Below are 22,892 nucleotides of genomic sequence, written 5' to 3'. Positions count from 1 at the left end.
TAACCCTATCTCAGTTGACCTGTAGTACCCCTGAGTACGAGTACTATTTTCAGACTTCTCCCAGCCATTTACTACCCCGTTAACCCTGCTCTCACCTCAGTGAGGGTCAGTTGTATTGCAATTTCTTCTAATAGCTTTAATCATGCTTCCAGACTGAAAATACTCAACAGAGCAGAACAAGGAATACAGGCACTTTGAATAACTTCAGGAAAGAAAAAAAAAATTATACACTCCTTTAATAAGCTTCTGAGCATTGTTTATTTTGCAGATACATTATCCCTAAGGTGAAAGAATTTCAGAAGATCTAGAAGCAAAGCCCATAATGAAGCGTCCACAAGGAAAACTTTTTGTTGGGGGATCCCTTATTTAGTTGAGAGTACACAACCAGAACTAGGGAAAAGCCTACTGGCATTTAATGCTTTAAAGCAGCACTAGTTCTTACTTACATTTGCTTCTAGCAATCAAGGAGCTTATCAGGAAGAAAGATGGAGAACAGAGCAATAACACACCTCCCAAATTTGCTCTGGGACTCCAGGGAAGGATCCAACATTAGGTGCTGAAGTGCCAGCAGGCACTACTGCCTTACACCTCTTAATATCCACACAGAGCATAGCAGTCACAGGGTAGAGTTTTTAACATCTATATTTGGCCGACAAACTTCACATCATGGAAGTTAAATCATTTAAAAACTAGTACTGGAATTTGTTGCTGATCACAAGGGTCTCAAGTTCTGACCAGAAACATCATCTTGGACCTTTTCAATTCAAGCTTTCACTGAAACTGCCATATCCTGAAGACTTCACTTCATCAAAAGCTTCTTAATCAGCTCCTTCTCAGCAGTTATGCACTTAGGTTCATAAATGCAGATTTTTTTTGATGTTGCTATTCCATACAGCTTCAGTAAGAATACCCCTATTTCATTCAAGTAGCTCAAGACTCTCCTGTTAGCATGACTCTGCACAGCTGCCTCGTAATTCAGCACACACACTTCAGCATAATGTATTTTCACACTAAAGGGTGAAAAATGAGAGCCTGGCAGTTGCTGTTTGAATATACAGGAGAGAAGATTTATTTCTGTTAGCTCACAAAATATCAAGAAGAATAGATTTAAAAATCTAAACATCACAAAATAAGCAGAAGGAACTCTGACTGACTGACAGTTCAGACTTGCCAAATATCCTTTCACTTCTGGCGCAAAGTTATAGAGCTGGGATGGCTTGCAGCTCAGGAAGCATCCAGATCCAATATTGCAGTAATCCGCTGACTCATAAAACAATATAAGAATAAGTAAACCTAACAAACACTCTAAGAGGTGAGCACCTACAAATAGCTGGGGTCCCAACTGCATCTCACCTCCCTGGGGTATGAGACAGGAGATGTTTTCTGTTTAAAAGAAATCCACAGTTGCACAGAAATGTTTTCTGACTGCTTCTGCATTGAAAACCCTTGCTCTACTGCTTTGCATTCAAAATAGGCTGAAAAGGATTCATCTACTCAGAGGTCTGTCCAAGAGTACTGAGGAGAGGTCTCTCAGGATCATCTCCTGAAATTACTTCTTCAGAATACTAACCAAAAAGCCTGGCTCAAATGCAGACGGCTGAACAGGGCATTGAAAGGAGACCTGGAATAACTGCAGAGGGACGCGGCTTTGCACTTTTTGCACTTGTTCCCATGTTCTTACATATTCACCCACTTCATAGCAAGAGCCTGTCTGTTTCTGTCTCTCAGGAAAAGCGCTATGAAGTCTACAAACTGTTCTTAAATCAAACAGCACGCTTAAGTTCTATCATTTTTCACAGAATATCATCAAAAAGACACAAACAGAACACTGCAACCCATGCACTTACAGAGCCTGAGCCAGAGGGAGCTCTCAGAAGTTCTATTTGAAAGTACTAAAATGATTGTTCAAGGAAACAAAGCAAAGCAGCAGAGGCACAGAGGGCAGGCAGGCACAGTCCAACCCTGGGCAAGAGCCAGCACTGGAGCTGGGCAGGAGTCCAGCAGTTCGTAATACTCCTACGCTTTGACTTTTGCCTCAAAAGACTTTGTCCTCAGCCCAACTCCCACTGCTGCCAGCCTTTTCACCGATTTCAGCAAAAGACTGAGTGGCCTCACAGCCGAAGTCTCAGACCTGCTGGACGCATGGTGACTTCAGCTGCAGTTGTAAATGCTCAGCAGCATACATCTGGAAGAATAAGACCTCAGCACGCAGAATGATTCTGCGTTGACCACATGATTGCCCTACAGAATTCACAGAAGCATCCAATTTTTTCCATATGGAAGAGCACCCCAAGACACACAGTCTGGGGGTGAGAACTTGAACGAAGCACTCATGAAAACTAAGTGCAGACTGGGCTTACAGGAGGATAGCTCACATTTACTGGTTTGTTTCAGAGGTTTATGAAAATAATTATGCATCCAATTAAGTTATTTTCTATAAACAGAAATGCATTATGAATGGGAAGATAAACATTTCTACTACACTGACCTTAAAAGCTAAAGTAATTCTGGATGGCCTGCTGCAAAAGCTGTTCTTTCTCTTTTCCTGGCTTATGTGTAAAGTAACTCATGGCTTACATTTTCTTCCCCATTCAAAGATGGCTGCCTTTTATTGAGATTCATATTTCCATTAAAACACACACAAACATGCATTTACTGCTTAAAAGGTATGTATACAGTATTTGGTTTGCATATATGCATCACGCAGTGATCACTGTCAGTTTTTTCCCCTTAAAATATTATTTTTATTAGCTGATTATTTACGTAAGATTATGTAGGGGACCATCCAGTACATGAAATTCCTATAATTCCTATAAGTGAAATATAAATAAATTCCTATGAAATTCCTATAAATTCCTATAACGGGTATACCACTTCAGACTTCCTCAACATATCAGCAGTTCTTTGTCCTAAGAGTTTGTTTGGGGGGGGGAGGGGGAAGAGAGAGACTCTACATCTTCCTTTCTAAATCCCTTTATTCTGCCCATCAAGAGTAGTCTTGTATTTCCAAATTAAATGCTGCAATAAGTTATAGTGGAGTAGTTCTCTGGAGTACTTGATGCAATCTACTGGCTTTCAGTGCTGTTTCAGATGAGTCATGAGAGTGACTCATGTCCTCATTAATTATGAAAATTCAAAAACTAGGGTACAGGCACAGGGATTGCTGAGTAAAAGTAGAAACATCACTTTTACCAAAGAAATACAAACCATGTTTCTGATGAAACATACTGAATGAGTATTTAAGGAGTCACAAAAAAAAAAAAAAAAAAAACCACCATTTTAATTCAGCCATAGTCAATTTTTGACTAATTATCAGCTATTCCAGATGTGAATTCTTGCATTATCTCTAGTCAATGCCTGGTACAGTGATGACCACAGGTACTATTAGAAGAAGGATTGGATCACAGACCTAAGTGTTATAAAGATCCAGGCTGGCTCCTGGGATGTTCCTAACATCTTCACAGAGAAGAAATGAACGCAAGCGTCCAAAATGGTTTACTTGGGTAAATTCTCCACTATTCATGGCCAACTTATGCTGTTGCAAACTGTGTGCCAGTGTACTGGCATGTTGCTACTTAGCAAACAAACAGCAATTAAAAAAAAAAAAAAAACACAGCTGGATCATGCTCACTAAAAGCCCTGAGACTATTTCGGTTGGCCAGTTATTCCTCTGATTGCTTTCTACTTACTCCTTAGACATTAGCTGCTACCCAATTTGTCATAGTAGATGTTGATGTTGCCTTTCTTTCTCTTCAGGAGTTTTTGAATACTTTCTAACAAAATTAGTGCTGTCTTCTTCAAAATAAGCTGGAAACACATTTCCTGAATTATTTTTTCCCCCAGTAGAAACTGGAACAGTCAGTGGGTGCACACAAGTGAAGAAAATCACAAACTTCTTTGAACTTGCTGCAGGCCTCAAGCCTTTTATGTCATGGTAATGATCATGAAGACAGCCTCTACAAGCTTTCCACTTTCAACACAAACCATGTCCCATGCCACAATTAAATGAAGTCAGATGCAAAAGCAGCAGAGGCTAGAAATGCGGAAACCCAGAGATGCACGTTACTCTGAAAGAGAATGAAAGAGCACACAGAGTAACTGAATAAACCATACATTCTGCCCTCACCAGACAATACAAAAAGCGTCAGTCATACATACAGTAATCTGACATTACCTTGAAAGAACATTTGCCAACAATAATTCTTTCCTATTAATTTTCTGTGCAATCCATTACAGTAAATGCTATCACCTTTGAGCCAGCTACAGGTTTTTAACCTTCCAAGATGTCTGGGAACACAAACACAACAGTTTTCTTGAGTAGCACTGATTGCCATGTATTTTAAGATATTTTGAATGGAAACATGAGGAAAATAGCTTCTACATGCATAACGTGTAAGCTGGTTTACAGGAAGCAAAGAATTAATTAAAAAGGGAGAAATGACACATACAAAAGTAATAGAAGCAACCTTAATTTTGTTGCAATAAGTAATGCCATGGGAATTTTACCTTCAAATTCAAATAATTTTACCAAAAATTCAAATAATGCCACGGGAATTTTATGTCCAAAGTGCAGGCTCCCCTCCTACAAACCCCCGCAGGACACAGAACGTGGCGCGAGGCTTACTGGGCATGAGACATTCACAAACTTCTTGATAAATGTTGAATAGAAGATCAGCAAGCAAAGCGCTACCCGGCTTAAAATTTAAATTTAAAAAGAGGGAGGGTGTAACTCAAAGATGCCCAAGAAAAGCACAGCCAAGAATCAAGCCTTCCTAGTTTCTCCATGTCTGCTGCAGTTCCTTGGACCTGCACACACGCTAGATGCAGATCAGCTGCTAGTTTGGTGTAAAGGCAGACTAGGAACTGCTTCCCAAAGCTTGGGATAAGTTGTATTTCACAGTTTTAGCCTCAAACCACAATGCATTACAATGTAACAAGCACACGGTAAGGCAAGAGCAAATACTTAGCTAATCAGTTTAGGTCTTCTGTTTTTTTTTCTGTTTTCTTTGCCTTTGTAAATTACAGCTGGAAGAGTTAAAGAATCCACAGAGCTCAGTAGAACTGAGCAGAGGAAAAGTCTGTCTCTTCCTTCTCTCTTTCCAAGAAGGGGTTCCCATATTCCAGTCTCCAACCCGCTGCACGAGCCTGCATGGATGTGCAGCCAAGAGGCACAAGCCGGTGTGCGGTGCGCATGGGGCAGACTGTGCCTCCCACACTATTTTCGGCCCAATAAGGAATGAGTGGCAGCATTGCTATACCCCACGCATTTCTCATAAAGAGAAGGTCCACAGCCTGTCTGGAGACATACAGGTGCCAGAATGGCAGCTTCAAAACATAGGGTATATTTGTACTGAGAATAAATTCCCACACAGGAGTGCAAAGTGCAATAAAAACAGCTAACTTTCTCCTCTTTCTCCTTCCACACACTGTAAAGGCAGTAGCCACACATTGCAGCACAACGCATAGCCTGCACATGGCCCTCTAACAGATTACAGGCAACCTCCCATTTTCCTTATCCCATCAAATGTTTGCTGCCTATGCACACAGGAAAGCATGTTGTTACAATTGTCAGCCTGGTTTTATGCAGATTTAATTTAGATTTCTAACTCTAAGATCCATCCGTTCCATCGCTTACAATACATAGAAAGCAGCAAGTACTATTCCATGATATGCTGAGTCTTCTTTATCATATCAGCAGATAAACCCAACAACAGAAAATTCAACTAGAAAAAGAATTAAATTATGTGCAAGCAAAACTAACACACTTGGTGTTTTGTTGTTTTGTTTTTTTATTGTGTTAGTTTTTTCCCCTCCACCCGGGACTAAAAGCCCTGCCTACCAGTTACTGCTGACAGCTGCGGTTTGAGCTCCCTGGCAACCCGCAGCCCATAACTCTAGCTCACCACGTCTCCTCACCCAGGGACCAGACATCTTTCACATGGTGTTAGCCAAGCAGTCAGGAAACTCTCACAGCTCTGTACTGGTGTCAGCAGGCACACAAATACAAATGCCCACCAGTGACAATTCAGCAGTAGATGTGCTTGCACAGGAGTTGCTCTTTCCACATCATTCAATAGATCTGTGGAGTCTTTTGTAGAAAAAACAAAATGCGCTCTTACACGTGACTACTGGTTTGTAACTGCAGGATTTCCAGACTCAGTGGAGCACAAGCACAACAAGTTTCACTAAACCTGGGCAGATCCAGTCAAAAACACATCATAACAAGTTTCTTGAAACCATAATACCCAGTTACATAATTCATTCTGTAGTTCTATTACTCATCCCACTAGGCTAATCCTTCTGCCATCTCCACAAGATACCTGCATAGTTATGATCTCATCTTAACTGCTGTAGTAACTGCTGCAAAAATCAGGTCACTAGATGCCAAATCAAGAGGTCCTTAATTGATAGAGATTTTACACTTCTGAAGATATCACTCATTAATACACCTATATCAACAGATCTCTGAAAAATCTCTCCCTGTTCAGTACTGAAAGCCAATTAAGGAAACACAACAGGTCTGTTAAGGCATGGGGAGGGGTAGGTATTCATCTAATTCCTCCATAACTGCTGCTGCAAGGCAGCCACATGAAGATGTAATAACTAGCAGTATGCTATTTAAGAACATACAAACAGAGTTGGCAGGTACTGAACTAGGCAGTAAAGCCAAACAACATGCATGGAAAACAGTTGTTAAGCAAAAAGTTTCATCGCTGCAAAACCTGACCATCTCCTGAAAACACAGCAAACTTTAAAGGCAGATTTGCCAACTCTGCTTGTCAAGTGATAGCATTTTCTTCCCTTCAGCAAGTTGTCTTGCTTCTGTTCGGAACTTGAAAATCATTCTAGTGGGAGGTTAAGTTGAAACTCCTTTTTACAAAAATATCTCCCTTCACAGTCTTTCCTGGTATTTCTCAGTTCTCAATTTAAAAAAGTAATTCTACAACACATTCACTGAAACACCTAATATAAATATACCAAAGCTCACAGTCTTTAATGAATGTTACATTAAAAACGAACAAGGACTATAAAAATCATGTGCCACTACTGCCCTCACTCGGGAGAAATCTGAATCTGACATTCTCTTTCTTGTAAGACCATGGTTTTCCACACAATTACTTTTATCAGTAGTTTTGATATTAACGATTTGAGCATACACACTGTCCTTTACACTTCATTTCAACTTGAAGTATCCTCCCACAACAAGGCAGTTTTCTATTAGATCTATGAACAAAACAGGGAGAAAAGGCTGCCAGTGCACTAAGACAAAAACAAAATAAGAAGCCCACAGCATTTGGTTAGACACAAGTGATCACAAGCACCTGACAAAGTGCTGAATCTGTTTATACACAAATGCAAGTACCATATACACAATGGAACAACAACAACAAAAAAAATCCAAGCTGAAAACAGCTCAGATTCAGATGACTAAGATTTTTTAAGTCAGAAAAAGCAGAGAAGTAGAGGGATAAATTACGAGGAAGAATTGGTTGTCCATAATTTTAAAAAAAATTGATGCATCACAAACAATAAGGAGCCAATTCAATTTACAGGAGCAGAAGAAATCTAATAGACTCAGCCCACTCTGACAGAGAAAAAGCATAACGATCAACAACAGAAACACTGATGAAATACTGCTTTGCTCTCCCCTTTTAAGTGAGAATAGATGGCAGTGCTATCAAAATCATTTTGCATTTTAACCACAAAAAAAATCATGTGTTAAAATTTGATTTATAGAAAAACCACTTGAAATGACTCAGTTCCACAAAACATACATTTGTATAGAGCATTCCATGATATGAAGGTGAATTTCTAAGCACTGCTAAACAAGCTGGAGTCATGCTAATATTTAAAGATGGCAAACTAGAAATACAGGGTGGTAAGTCTAAATCAATCCTTAGTAATATCACAAAATATTTGCCATTTTTTCCTATATCAATGTCCTAACCATTCAGGCCACTTCACATGAAAGCCGAGTAAATCATCCCTTTCAAACTGGTAGCCCAGTCTCTAAAACAGGCAGCAGACTGTAAGACTCACAAGCTAAATTTTAAGAGCTTTGTTTTCAGTGCTGCTTTCTACAGAATTCAGTTTTGCCTTAGAACTTGTAAGGGGGAAGGCAACGCAGAGAGAAGTCAGTGAGATTGCTCAGACACATTTCCAATATAAAATAAATAAATAAACAAAATCATTGGTGCATTTCTATCGAGCACAGCCAGCAGCTTTGTCCAGCTGTGAGTGAGTTGCAGGGCACTTACCCCCACTATATAATTACTGACTCCTTTTATGGTTATTTGAGCCTGAGCAAAGTAATGTGAAAAAGACCAATGACCAAAAAGCTTTTAATCCCAAATACTGTAATTTAAGACAACTGTGTCAAAAATAAGCAGGAACACATATGGGCTTCTGGGCAGGGTAAGGTTGGCGCTAAGGGGACTGCAGCAAGCTCTTCCCATCACCAATTTTCAGAGGGCCTCTACAACCTGTTTATTTAAAAACAAAACTAAAAAGTAACATACTACCTTTGCTCCCCTCTGGGATCTGCTTTCCAAATGGGCAGCACCACCTGAACAGCACAACAGGGCTCATGTTTGCCTCAGAGACCACGCTGTCACTCCAGCTTCGTCTGACATTTTACATTCACACATGAAGAAACGATGACTATTTCTGGACTGCAAAATACTGTCTGAAGGACAGATAGATTATATACCATGCATTCTAAAGTGGCAGGTTGCTATGGTTTCCCACTGCAAGAACAAAATTCTCCTCATTAGGTTATCTAAAGATCTCCTCTACTAAACCAAAATTGTCCATCAGGGAAGCAGACTGTCCTTTAATCATAGCTCTCTCCTTGTGAAAATCAGTCCATTTGCTCCTAAAACAGCTTTTGAAAAGGATGCAGCCCTGCATATGAAGTGAAATGTCCTAATGCTTCATGTTACAGGCCGTGTACTAACCGCTGGGTTCCCACAATAGCAGAGACACTGACTTGCAAGCTGCAGCCCTCTAAATCTATGGTAAGTAAAAAGATATTTATCTCTTGCTTGTTAAAACTACTACCTGAACTACTTAACTCATTCGTCTGAACTACTTAATTCACTTAGTTGGTAAAGCACAATTACAATCAACTAGTACACCCTCTTACCTTGAAAAATCGAATAAACAGGAAGCAAACTGTTTTCTCTTAAAACCCATGTATCACTGCCTACCACGGCACATACAGAGCTAGATATTGTAGTCTGACATGAATTAATCTTCTATATATTCTGATTATTTATGTGCCAATTTGCAGAGTGTGACAGAGCTCCACTTTTGAGAGAAACAGCAGCAAGAATTATTGGAGTACGGGGTTCAGCAAGATATGGGGCTGGCTTGGAGACTTTCCCTTCCATGAAAAGGCCCTCATTGGACCTAACCCTTAAAGATACTGTTCCACTATCACTTGAATCCAAAATGTTAGGAAAAATAATAGGTTTGAGCTGAATCTGCTTTCCAAGCTCACTTGCCATGCTAGTGCTAAAGCTAGGCCAAGAAGCCACTCATATGCAACTAGGGACAACAGCCAAAACATGAGATTGAGAAAGCATGGACACATACCCCCAGTCCTTTAAAGTTAAACGGAATAAAAAGGAATTCGCATTAGAACTGTTAAGCAGTTACATTTCTCAATCAAAAAGCTTAAAATAACTTGACCATGGAGTTCATTATTCACTACTATATCTTAGTTAACAGCTCTTGAGGTTGGATAGAACTAGAGTCAGAAGGAAATAGCTTAAGTCATAACTATTACTCTGTAGTGAAACCAAGACGCTATTTAGTATAAAAACACTGGCCTAAGGATTAGGTCCTATGGGTGTAGAGAACAGTCAGTTCCGAACTGAGGTGAGTGAAATATGGGAAACCTAACCCGGTATTTCAATTTTTCTTTTCCTAATCTTTGTGACAAAAACAATAAATGAATTCCACTGAATGATGGTGCCACTGTTATATTTCTGTGAGGGATGCCTTCAGTAGGCCACATTTTCAGCAATTTTTACTGTGTACTACATGATCCATCTATGATTTGCCACTCAAAACCAAGGATACTTGTCTACTCTGTCTCTTTGGGTTCATCAACCAAGCATGGAATAAACAATCCCCAGGTATTGTTTTCAGGGAACTCTTTTCAAACATTTTCAGGTCCCTGAGCTATCAATCGGTCTTTCAAGTTACATTCACATAAGGTTTATTTAAAAGCACTTTTTTTTTTTTTGTAAAGACATTACTGAATTCAATGACGCTGCATCCTAATACTTTTTTCTTAAGAAATCTGTTGGACTGAAACATAACTAAGGGCTTCAAGGTGGCAGAAAAGGTCAAATCATCTTATATAAGGTTCTGTAGTTCTGGAAGGAAGGAGCACAGCAACCACTCTCCACCGAGAGAAGGAAAGACTAAACAAGCTTCCTCTTCCCAGCTTGCTGGTGGATACGTGGGCTCAAAATCAAAAAGAAGAGGCAGATTTTGGATTCGTTTACTCAGTAATTGTCATTACATCCCACTAGAGGGGAGTGTGATTCAGTCCTTAACTGTGTCATTTGCCCTTGCGAGTAACTAGCCGAGTTAACACGCTGCCTACCTTGGTCCCAACACCAGCTCTCCAGTGCGTCCCTGGGAGTGAAATTGTTTTAGACTTGTAACGAGCATTCATGTAACCTGAAGCTCTGTTAGCTCTTCTCTTGCCTTGCTGACCCATCCCATTGGCACTGGCAGATCCAACAAGCCTGTTAAACCACCTGCTTTTAACCTGTCAGAGACAGTACAGGACCTCTCTGCAATTTAGATAAAACCAAAGTTGACAGCAAATCTCAGCAACCCTGCAAATTTGATAGCTCAGTTTCGCTACTGTGTAATTGATTTGGACCCAGTTTTGGATAGACAGAAACAATTTATTATCACAATTGCACTACTGTCATCCTTCTAAAAAGTAAAAACAACATCACACAAAATAGGAAATGACAAAGCCTGGAAAATAGCTTCTACCCTATTTGCCAAGTCTTTTCCTAGTATGAAGAACAGAAAATGTCAGGCAGTTTAAGTTTCTGCATTTTTATTCTAACTTACTCAAACTTTCTCGAAGGAAAAACACAATTATTTCAGAACACACTGCTCAATGTCTCCCTTTAACTGATAGGAATACTGAAGTTCAAATTCATTGCACAATTGACTAAAATTCCTCAAATTTACTTCCCCACACCAAAGTTGTAGAAAGCATGTCATCATTCTCTGATGGGACCTAACCTCAGACACAAGCATGACAAGTTACAGAAATCACAGGACAGCAACAGAAAGAAGGGAGGTGATGCCTGTCCAGGAAGGCGGTTACAGGTAAGGATGATGGTGCAAGGTACCAGCCTTTGGCTGTGATGTGACAATGGAACACAACATTTGGCTGTTAAAACAGCCTTAAAATATTTGGGGACTCTTAAAATAAATCCATGTTACAATCTCTTTCGGATTAAAAAAAAAAAAAATCAAGTCGTCTGATATTTCCATATACATTTGGAGGACCTCTATCAGTTAAGAGTATCTCAACTTCTCACTTTTTCATAAAAAGGGAACAATAATATGGTGCATGTATATTTGTAGGATTGAGAGTACCTAAGCAGTTGAACTTCCACTGTTAGTTCAACACTAAAGTAAATTAAGACTCTTTTGCACTAAACATAAGAAAGTCACAAGCACAAAGAAAAAGAAAAGACTCTATTCTACAAACTCTAAACCTCATGTCAAGTTACCAGCAGTTCCACAACTCTATGTTCTATTTAGAGTACTTCCCTTGGTTTCAATATCCCAGCAAACAAATTCATTGGTGTCCCATGAAAAACAGTGAATACTGTTCCTCAGGCACATTCTTCCTCCTGTCAGGATTTTGTGGACTTGTGGATTTTATTTGCTTTTAATCAAACCATAGTAGTTGTTTATTATTATTATTTATTGTCTGCTCATAGCAAAGCTTTTCCATACTGTAACCAATCCCTATGCTCTGCATCCTTTCTAGTTGCACTCTGCCTTTGTCAAGATGGAGTCTGCATTATTATGGGTCTCAGCGTTCAAAGATATGGGCAGTAGATTAATTTATTCAATGTTACACTAACATTTACAATTTAGTTCTCAATTCTTTCTCAAATTATTCCCAATATTCTGTATGCTGTGAGTACTACTCAATTTTCAATGGACCTTTCTCAGACAGATTAGCCTAAGATTTTCCTTTCCAAACTCAGCAAATTTAGCATTTTCTATTTACAAATTTGGGATTATCATTCACGCCCTCCCTTCATCCTGCTCCTGGTTCATTTATCAATGCAAACTCATCTGCTACTTTGTCAAAACAACAGTTTGCAGTCAAAACTTGTTTTTATCATCATGAAGAAAACTATGAATTGGTTGCAAATTTACCAGCCCATTATTCACTTCTGTTTCCAGATCATTTACGATCATCTCAAATATACATGCACCATACAACTCTGCTGGACTTTGCTCGTAAGCTTCCTGAAAAGTGAAAGATGACCATTTTCCTTTCTATTGGCTGGTAATTAATCATAAAAGGGTCATTCTCTAAGGACAAACACACCTATCAGAAGACCCAATATTCTTGCCTGTGGTAATAAATGCCATCAAATCCTTTTCAGAATTCAACATCTTTGAACAAGTCCAGAAACAAAGAGCACTAATAAGCTTGAGGAGCGGTGATTTACCTGCTATGGAACCCATGTGAACTCTTCCTTCATTTTCATTTCACTGCTGACTAGTTCTAGCCTTCCCAGAAACTTTAAACAAATAAACCAACAAGTACATTTGCCAGTTTTGGTGTATTTGGTCTTGAGGCTGATTTATGTAATAGACTGCAAAACACAGATAGCAAATTATCAGCTTCCTGAGTTCCTTTAGTCTCAAAAGGAAATGCTGCCTAGTGCTGGCAACTTATTATTCATGTAAATCGATTGTTCAAAAAAGTTTTTTATATTCAGAGTTTGGTCTGAGACAAGATTTCTGAGTAAAGAAAAAACAAGTATTCTGTAAAGAAATAAGAACATCAAGAGTGCAAGGAACTATTTTCACATTTCTACTATGATCTTCTCTTGATTTTGTTGTTGTTGTGGTGGTGGTGGTAGTTTTTGGTTGTTTTTTTTTTTTTGCACTCATGAACCTTAAAGACTGGCAAATTTTCTGCTTTTAACAACGTCTGCAGCATTTACTGAGAGAATCATGCTGGCTTTTTCTGAAAACTGATAGATGTTTATTATGCATTTTTAGACAGGCAATGCCAAAAATATATACTTCAGTGTTCAAAGACACAAGCAACTGTTGTTCACCCCTCAAGGGTTCTTGGGTTCATCCTATAATACATCTGGAGTGCTTTTAGACCTAAGACAAAAAAAAGCAATCGATTACATGCTAGTTCTGAAAGCTTTGTATAAGAAGAGACAACAATACTCGTCCACTCTTTACAGGAGATACTGGCAGTTAGTTGCATTCACATCCAAACCATTTGCTTCTTTACACTGGTAATCCTCATGGGCTGCATTGGTACAGTGGTTTTGTTGTTTTGGGGGCTTTTTTGGGGTGCGTGTTTGGTTTTGGAGCATGAGCAGATGTTTATGACTGTTTAACTGTTCTGTTTCCCAACAAAAAATAAACGTACTGTATTACCTTCTTACCATAGATACCATCTTAGCAACTTAGGTAATGAACTATCGCTATTTGAGATTACAAACTAATCAGCATCTTAGTAATAACCCCTCATATTTGGAAACCACAATTTAGTTCTGCCACTTGTTGTAAATCCTTCTCTTACTGAGAAGCACTGTGTTTGGCTTTCTAAAAAAAAATTGGTTCAAAAATATGTAAACCCCAGCAAATGCTGGGCAGGTCAAAAGAAGAGCAATGTGTAAAAATTGTTATTTTGAGAGGCCTTGACTCACAGAGCTACAAGAAATACTGTAATTTAGCAATTACATGCCAGTTAACATCAGTACGAATTTCTGGATTTGAACCAACTAGAGCCGCTGGAGATGCTTCAATCTCAGTTAATATCACAAAAATCTCAGTAGAGATATTAGGCCATAAAATACAAGAGCTCTCTGTGGGCCAGTATAAGACAACAAACCACATATTTCTATTATATTAAGATATAACCAATAGTATCCACAAATTGGTGATCAAAGCTAGTCCAGAACAATCAGCCTGTTACCAGTAGGCCTAGATCAATAGTACAGCATCCACATAGCCACTTGAAAGATTTTGTCTGCAAACAAACCAAAAAAAATTGATGTCATACTGTCTTGTAATGACTAAAATATTCAAATAGTTCTCTGTGAACAAAACACACTACTCGTCACAGAGTGAATAAAAATAAACATGCACACCTTTGCAGCCTTATTAGTAATTACAAGTTTCTAGTCTCAGCTTCTTCAGTCTATTCAAGGAATCACTTTGTGTTCTGAAACAGCTGATGATGCTCTTCCTAGAGAAGTAATCCTGAATCTTCTCAAATTGAGAGGAAATATCTAGCTAAAAATTAAGGGCAGAGAAGTTGTAACCATGAAGAGCTGAGGACTGCTGGTAGTTACCAATTTCCCACAACAGCCCCCAAGGTTTCATATCCCACACCATTTTCTGCAAGGACAGCTTGTACATACTACTTCTTCATGATGTCTGTTGAATGTCTTCAAGGCTGGGGAAGAGGAGTGTCAAACAGCAAAGAAATTTTCTAAATAATTTTCCACTTAAATACCTTTTGGGGAAAATAAGATTGTTTTTGTAATTCATTGATTTAAAGTAACTTGCATAGACCACAACAAACATCAGCAAGCATACAAATCAGACACTAGCTAAACGCAAGAGACAGGAGCATTTGGATTACATGATATTCAAATACACTAGTAAAGCTAACAGATTGCTATTATCCCTACCCAAAACTATGTTTTGCGCATTATCATTGCAATCATGGTGGAAAACCATGCAATAGTCTGCTTCACTTGGCTGTTTCACTTAAGTATACAGTAAGAAGCATTCCAGTTTGAAAATCTAGCTATCCTGTTATAACATTTTAAATTCTCTTCATTAACATAAGAGGAAAAGGAATCACAGAATGGATGTTTGACTAGGACCAGTATAAGAACATCAAGCAAGACTTAATTACAACTTCTATATCCATTACAGGTTTTGGTGTTTATGGGAAGTGTCAAAATGTACATGTTCAGTCTGGCCAAGTGACTTTCTCCCTTTTGATTTATAGCAAGGAATAGTGCAGCACATTACCTTTCGTTTTTTGGCTTGCAGAGATCTGTTTTAAAGGCTGAAGAATGCAATGGAAAGTAAAAGTCACAGGAAACTTTTGAAGTCATTTAATCTATTGCTCAATTTTCAGTCAAATCACGCTCCTTAATGTATCAATGTCAGGACTATAGGACATCACCCTGTGAACCCTATGGCCTTTCTTCTCAAATGAAATTCAGACAACTAAATCCTTTACATTTAGAGCTAGATATATAAATACCTTTGAGAACCTGGATCTATATGAGCTTAAACAAGGCCTTTGAAATTAGAATCACAGTTTTACCATGCCTATGCTGGACTTAAAGTTATGAAGAGACTTGCCCAGAAGCAGGTCCAAATGGCTGAGAAACTTGTCTCTTGAGCCTCCCAGGCCATATGCACAAGCACTCACACTTGAATCCAGCCAAAAGGTTTTTACTCTCTCCTCTGACACATTTGACATAACAAGCCTCAGTAAAGGAGTCACAGCAGACAAAGTAAGTGTCATATAGGGTTTCACATGTACTAGGGAGGCTTCACCTCTCTCCTTTTATTTCCCTTTCTTTTCTCATGTGCACTTGTTTACAACAATGCTAATGAATTAACTCAAAATAACAGTTATAGCAATGAGCAAACAAGCACAACATAACTGACAACTGTAATCAAAACCCTGATTCTCCTCATGTGTGAGATCTGAACTGCATATGAAACAAAAGAAAATGAGGGGGACATTTCCAGGATTTTTATGTATGTGTGTATATATATATATTTATTTATTATTTTTTTAAGATTAAAAAGATGACAGTGATCTTTCTCTTATAGGAATTCCAGCAAAAATAGTTTCAAGAAACCTTGTCCTAATTCTGATGCTATAGTCGCAGAGCATCACATGATAAAGACTGAAAAGTCAGCATTAACTTAAATAATTGTCTTGAGAAGATGGTGATATTACATACACAGGTCTACTTCCACAGAGAAAACAAAACATTATTTTCTACTCCCTATGTCTTAGATTCTACATATAGATTTTTTTTTTTTTAATTAAGGTGGCAGTGTTGCAGTGCTTCCTGATATTGTTCAGGCAAGTCAGTATCTGTTTGTAACTCAACACAAAATAATTGGTTTTATGCTACAGCACAAATACCTCTAGCTGATAACAACAACAGGTTTATAGACTCCAAAGCACTCAATTATAGGGTCTGTCCTCTACCTGTTTATTATCAACACTGATTTTGTCCAGGATGGCTCACAAAAAAAAGGAGGCCCAATATATTTGGGCAAGTGTATAGGTTTGGGTTTGTTTGTTTGTTTCTAACTGCTCCATAAAGAAAAACACATAGGTGAATTGTGAATATCACTTAGCATACAGGAGAATGATGAGAGCTGGATGCTAAAAAGTACTAAGAATTTATCACAAAAACCTGTTTTACACAAAAGCTCTTCTGTTTATAAGATGCATAGGACTTTTCCCTTTAATACAAGGTTTTTCTAAACAGTGAAGTGGAAAGGACACAGATCTTTTGGTAAAATCAGACAGAAATTTTAAGGATGAATTCATAAGGATTCACAAACCAGGGGGCAGCCTCAGCACACCAGGGAGGACAAGCCAGAAGCTGGGGACAGCCGCAGCACGGGCAGGGCAGGGCCCCCACTAGTATCACACAGGGAGCAGGATGAGGCTGGTGGCAGCCAAGGACTCGGATACCAGTCCTGTGGTTAACAGACAGGTGAGAGGTGCCAACACAAGCCTAGGGTCAGTGTGGAAACCCAAATCACCAGGTCTGCATGACCATAGTGCTTCCTACACTGCAGTTCTGAGCTTAAATGAGGCTCCTGGGTCCACGTGCAGGGAGTTGGGGGGATGTAAATCCCAGGTGAGGCTGGTCTGCATCATTATGACCTGCTGGTGCTCTCAGCGCCCTGACAGTGGAGATTACACAGACATTTGTACAGACTTCTGAAAGACATATAGATGGGTTAAACAGAAGATGGGTGAAGATGTCACTCCCACAAGTACCTGCTCTGCTTCCATGGCAGGCTCACTGCCTGCCTGGCAGTGGTCCCAGGACCAGCACACTCCTCAGCCTGCTGCAGCTGATGCGCAGGGCTGGGCGAGCCTTCAGCCAGCAGACCCATTGAGGAGAAACTAGGACAGCCTTGCCTCAAGCATGGCAACCACCAAAGACACCTGGAAGAGCAGGAGTACACCCTTAGCTATCCAGTCTTAATCCTCTATCGCATACCTGCCAGAACTTATAGGGAAGAGCTGCAGCACAGAAGCAGTTAGTGGTGCCCTCAAGTTGTGCTGCCACCCGCTTGAAGCATCTTCCACCCACCCAGCAGACTGCAGAGCAGGTGGAGAGTGTGCACTTGCTTCAGGTACTTTAGTGTAACAAGTGTGGCACCTTGGAGCAAGCCACTTGTCACAGCTGCTGCCCAAGTAGCAGGGATATTAACAACTTGCACTGATTAAGGCACTTTGGGCTTCTACTTTCTAAGTGTCTAAGTCCTAGGAATGCTTTTAATCAACACCTGTATCATTGCATTTAATGGACATGAATTGGTTTTCCTTAGTGCTGCTTCAGTCCAGAACCATTATCACACGAACACAAAATGGGCCAGAGGTTCCAGCTGCTGTCAGTGGCTTCCAATCAGGTCCACAGCCCACTGCTCGTTAGAGTTCTCAAGCTATTTTTAACACCAATTTAAGAAATAAAAGCTATTTAAAACAAGCAGCATAAAAAGAAGTATCATTTGCTTCAGATGATTATTATGTGCATAGTAATGGCAGGAAGACTACTGCAAATGTTTTCCAACTCTTAAAAAGAAGAACACTTCCTTTCCTCAATATATAATTTTGAATTTTTATTTAGATAACTCAGATTATTTACTGGCAACAAAAAAAATGCATATTCATGAGGTCTGATTTACTACAATCTTTATTTCTGATGTTCTGCATCTGTGAATACTTGAAGTACTTGAGTTTGCATTCATGGGCAATTATACAGGAATATCAGAGTAGCAACAGATTGATTTGTAGTTAAAAGTTTATAGCAGAGACAGCCAATCTGTTTTCTTTCGGAAGGGCTGTGGCTTGAGATGTGGGACTGATGCTTCCACCTTCATTTTTAAACAAATAACTTTTTCTTTTCTACTCAAGATACAAATCAAGGTCATTATAAATGAGGGTCACACAAAGGATTTTTAGATGTATTCATCAGTAGTAAGCAAACGGCTAAGGAAAAAAGTTACATATATAGCAAGTAGAAACAGAAAAGCTGGATCCTATTTAAGTGAACGGTGCTTCAGAGGGGAAGTTAGACACTATTTTGGACATCCCACCTTTGCATCCAACGACTCTCTCAAGTTCCCTCATGCTGATTTCCACTGAGCCTTCTAGAAATCCAAGCACTTAGTATGCAAAATACATTTTTTCTTAAACTCTACATCTCTAACCAAGTTTTTTTTCTGGTCTTATCTTTCGTGTCAATCATTGCAGCTTTCTAAAGTACAAAGTTCCTTCTAATAAAACAAACTTTTATTAATTTCTAACGGTAAACCATAGGGAGAATGAAAGAAATCGATAATAAACCAGTGATAGGTACAAAGGGAGGAAACAGGATGAATACAGCTTTTGACAAATATATTTAGTAAATCAGACAATAAAACTAATTGATGCACAAAACAGTCGCTGTCAGTTTTACACTTACACTCCTTCGCATGAAGGAGCACAGCTGCACAGGCAAGCTCTCCCTCCTCTTCCCCTCCTTGTGTGACAACAACACTGAGCTCTGGCCACAACAGCGGTCAACACACAAAGGGGGAAGGTGCCCAAAGTGCTTTCAACGTCGATTTTGAATCACTGTTTTTAGAAGAACAGAGGCTAACAGCTGCTTCGATCTTGCTCTCGGCCAACTGGCTACCCTAAAAAGCCCCTGATACTGCTACAACCTGCTGTACCTCCTGGAGCGTTTCCTTGCCTAATGTACCGGTGAGTTACTTGGAGTACTGCTTCCTCGGTCACACACAGGAATCATCCTCTCCTTGTGCTGGCAAGGACACCTAGTGGTCGTTTAGGATCGCACTGCCACGCTAGATCTGCTAAGAATTAGATGTCAGTTTCTGCTAAAAACCTGACCGTCATTCTGCCTTATTTCTCATCCCATGGCAATACAAGCGTTTATTGACCACCTCCTGCACATAGGTGCAAGCAAAGGAACAGGACACAGGAAGAGGGAAAGCAATGGAATGACACGACACAGATTTTACCTGACCTTGGCTGCCTTGTAGTGACAAGTTAAAAGAAAGCAGACATTCAAGACAGCCACAGAAATTTTGTGTAGGAAAGCTATGATGCAACATTTTTTAAAACTCCTCTTCTGGGTGGATATATTGATATTAGAGAAGAACTACAGTGAGAGCTATAGTGAGAGAGAAAAGTCATGTAAAGGCTTTAAAAGCTCAGAAAAGTATAGTTTTGAAACCACATCCTGAAACAGTTGGAAACTGAACGCTTCAGTCTCGCTTCCCTTCACTCCTGGCTGTCTCACCAGGCAGCCGCAGCAGGAGGCAGGAGAAAGCCCCAGCTCCTGGGCTCATGGTGCAAACACCACCAGGCTCAGGCGGCTGCACCTCCCATCCGTGCTTGGGGGCTCTCCGCGGAAGGAGGATCCATCTCCACTGGTGCTGCAAATGCACCTGCAAGTCTTTTTTAACAAATTTGGCATAAAGGATGTGGACAGGCAGATGGTTTTGCTCTGTGGTGTCAATTAACTTCACCTTATTATCTCAAATATATTGGAAGCAACACAAGATTTTAGCTTTTTTTTTTTTCCCCATGAGCTAAATTAAAAACATCTCTGCATTTAAGCATTGAAAACACTGGTGGAAAAATAAGTATCTACATGCCTTAGATTTTTGCAGGCAACATAAATTGAAAAGAAACAAGATTTCTGAACTATAAAGAAATGAGATAAAGGCTTCTCTCAAATAAATGCCAAGCAAAGTCAAGTTAGCCAGTGCTGTAGAGACAACCAGCTACAGAGTTCACATAAGCCATTCGCTACACCAGCAACAGTAGAAATAAGTCTCGCTTGAGAATTTTATCTCTGTAGATAGTAGGAAGAAACAATTTTGTGCCCTTGCAGATAGATATTCGTGACCTAATTCATATTGTATCTGTGCTGAACTCTTACAGCAGCTCCTAAGCAGAACTGCCAGGCACAGCAGCTCGTTCACCGTGCTGCTGAGAAGGAAGTCCTTGGCCCTTGTATCCAACATTTGTGATGAAGAAAACAATTATCAATCTGTAGTGCTTTACGCAGCAATGTACTGACAGCATTTGTTGCCCTCATTTGACAGTTTCAGTCCTGTTTACCAAATTAAAAATAAATAAATAAATACATTTTTAAAAAGCTTACTTTCAGCATTTAAATATTCTTTTGTTGTGTTCACATGGTCAAAACTTGACCAGTTGTCCAACTGCTGCACAGAGTTTAGAAGAAGTTGGTTCTCCTTAGGGAAAGATAAGGTCTTCAGGAAAGTGACTATGAGAAGCAGGTAGATAATAGCACAGTCTGGCACACACAGAACTCCAATGTTTACTCTTGTTCTCTCGTGAACATACTGAACCACCTGTGCAAGTCATCTTATCTTCCTGTCACCTCTTATCTGATAAGAAAGTAAAGGGAAAGAAAAGCTACCATCTGTAAGGACTCTGAACATATAACGTACATGGAAGAAATTTTTGTGACAGAGGAGAAAGACTACTGTAAGACAGGAGGAGTATCAGTGCAGAAAAACGTTAAAGTACAAGAAAACCCCAGAGATGTGCTACAGGGTTTGATGGCTAACAACAAACACTGCCTACACACCGCTCAGACATAGATATGCCGCACCTGGAGCACTGCACAGACACGCTGGGGGAGGCCCACACTTCACAGCACGGCACAGCAAGATGCAGAGCATAGAGGACTAGCAACAGCCACCCAGGGGAGGGAAGTCTTTGACGCTTATGTCAGCTTCCCATTTTAAATCATTTGAGAACTAAGGCAAAGTGTCTCTTTTCCATAGCAAAGCAATAAATCATACTGCTTAGCTATATTTAGCAGGATGGCACTTCACATCACACAGTCAGATCTGCATCTGTGTGTACTCTATGTTCATGTAAGAGTTGCTACTATATCGCTTCCTTTGGAATAAGGGTTTTATCAGTTCACATAGCCCAGGTTAAAAACCCATTACTTTGCACTTCCAAGTGCAGAATGACAAAACACCAAGGAAGGAATATAAGTAACTGTATGCCTTAATATATACAGGCAACAGTAATTGAAGGGAAGCAAGACTTCTGAACTAAAAAGCAATGAGAGTTGCCCAAAGAACAATATAGAGCATGGTAAGTTCAACACACACTTAGAAAAATCTCTTGAAGGAGTAGGTTACCTTTTAAAGAAGCATAAGTGGCAGATAGAAAGCATTTGTTAATAAAGAAAAGTGTTTTGATACAGATGTTACTCAGATGTGCCTCAGTTTTACAAGCTGTTTTATTGTTATGTGGGTAAGCAGCTCTGTTGTTGTAACTAACCACGAAGTCCTGCAGATACAGCTTTGTGCAGCACTGTGGTATGGCATGGCATGTGATGACATGATTTCTAACAGCATTTTTATCTCAGTATGTAGAAGCACTGCAGTTACAGTGGCTGTCCCCAGTTCCTCTTTACATGAATTACTTACATTGTATAAAAACAAGGATGCCACCTATCAATTAACAAAGGTTCCAAAGCTTATCTCAGAACAACAGACAGACTAATCTCAGGTTGAAGTAAAAACTGTGGTTCCATGCTCAATTGCAAACATTTTTACTTTAAAGGAGCATGCAAAAAGTCTATCAGATCTTCACATGTCCTGAGCAAGAAGGCAGAACCAAGAATCGGCATGTCCCCCTGCCAGGCTTCCCTTCAAACTGTATTCTCTGAAGAGCAATGAAAAGGCTCAAAGAAAATAGGAAAAGCACTTATCAGCCCCTAGAACCAAGGAAAGAGACCAACAGCAGCACTAGGTCCTGGGTCCCTTGGATGTCTGACAGGCATATCAAGAGATGAAACAGAAACCTGTATCATTTTAAGCCCTATGACATATAAGATTTCAGCATAACTTAGATCCATGTTCTAACAAATGGGATCCTGAAGTTCAATAAATCAAATTATACTGTAGTCCCCTCTCAAGTATCCTAAACTGATAAATGGCCTGTAGAAGTATATAACTTTCCTGAAGAAGGAGAAAAAAGAAAGAAAAAAAAAAGTCTTTGTTGTAGTCATTTGGGAAGACTAAATTTGTATTGCACTTCTGGGAAGAATATTGCTTCGTCTTTTTCCAAACGTTTCCAAAACAGATACACACAGTGCTCTCATTTGCATTTAGCCAATGTTTCTAAATAGTGAAAAGTAAACATAGTTCTCATTACCGAACAAAAATCTCTCACAACTAATCTTTATTTTCCCCAGTCTGCGTTAAGGAGAAAGTAATTTCACAGTATTAATCCAAGACACATAAAGATAATGAAAACAACTGCAATTTCTTGCAGCTGTAATGCA

The 22,892-nt window shown here is 39.5% G+C and overlaps 1 long non-coding RNA gene across 1 annotated transcript in view; it reads right to left on the bottom strand.

Moving 5' to 3' along the window:
- LOC121077814 overlaps positions 1 to 22,892 on the bottom strand; it is a 113,509-nt gene that overhangs the window by 90,431 nt on the left and 186 nt on the right. The window lies entirely within an intron of this gene.

This window comes from Cygnus olor, chromosome 14 (assembly GCF_009769625.2).
Source record: "Cygnus olor isolate bCygOlo1 chromosome 14, bCygOlo1.pri.v2, whole genome shotgun sequence".
NCBI classification, from domain to species: domain Eukaryota; kingdom Metazoa; phylum Chordata; class Aves; order Anseriformes; family Anatidae; genus Cygnus; species Cygnus olor.
This window is presented reverse-complemented; position numbering and strand designations above follow the sequence as displayed.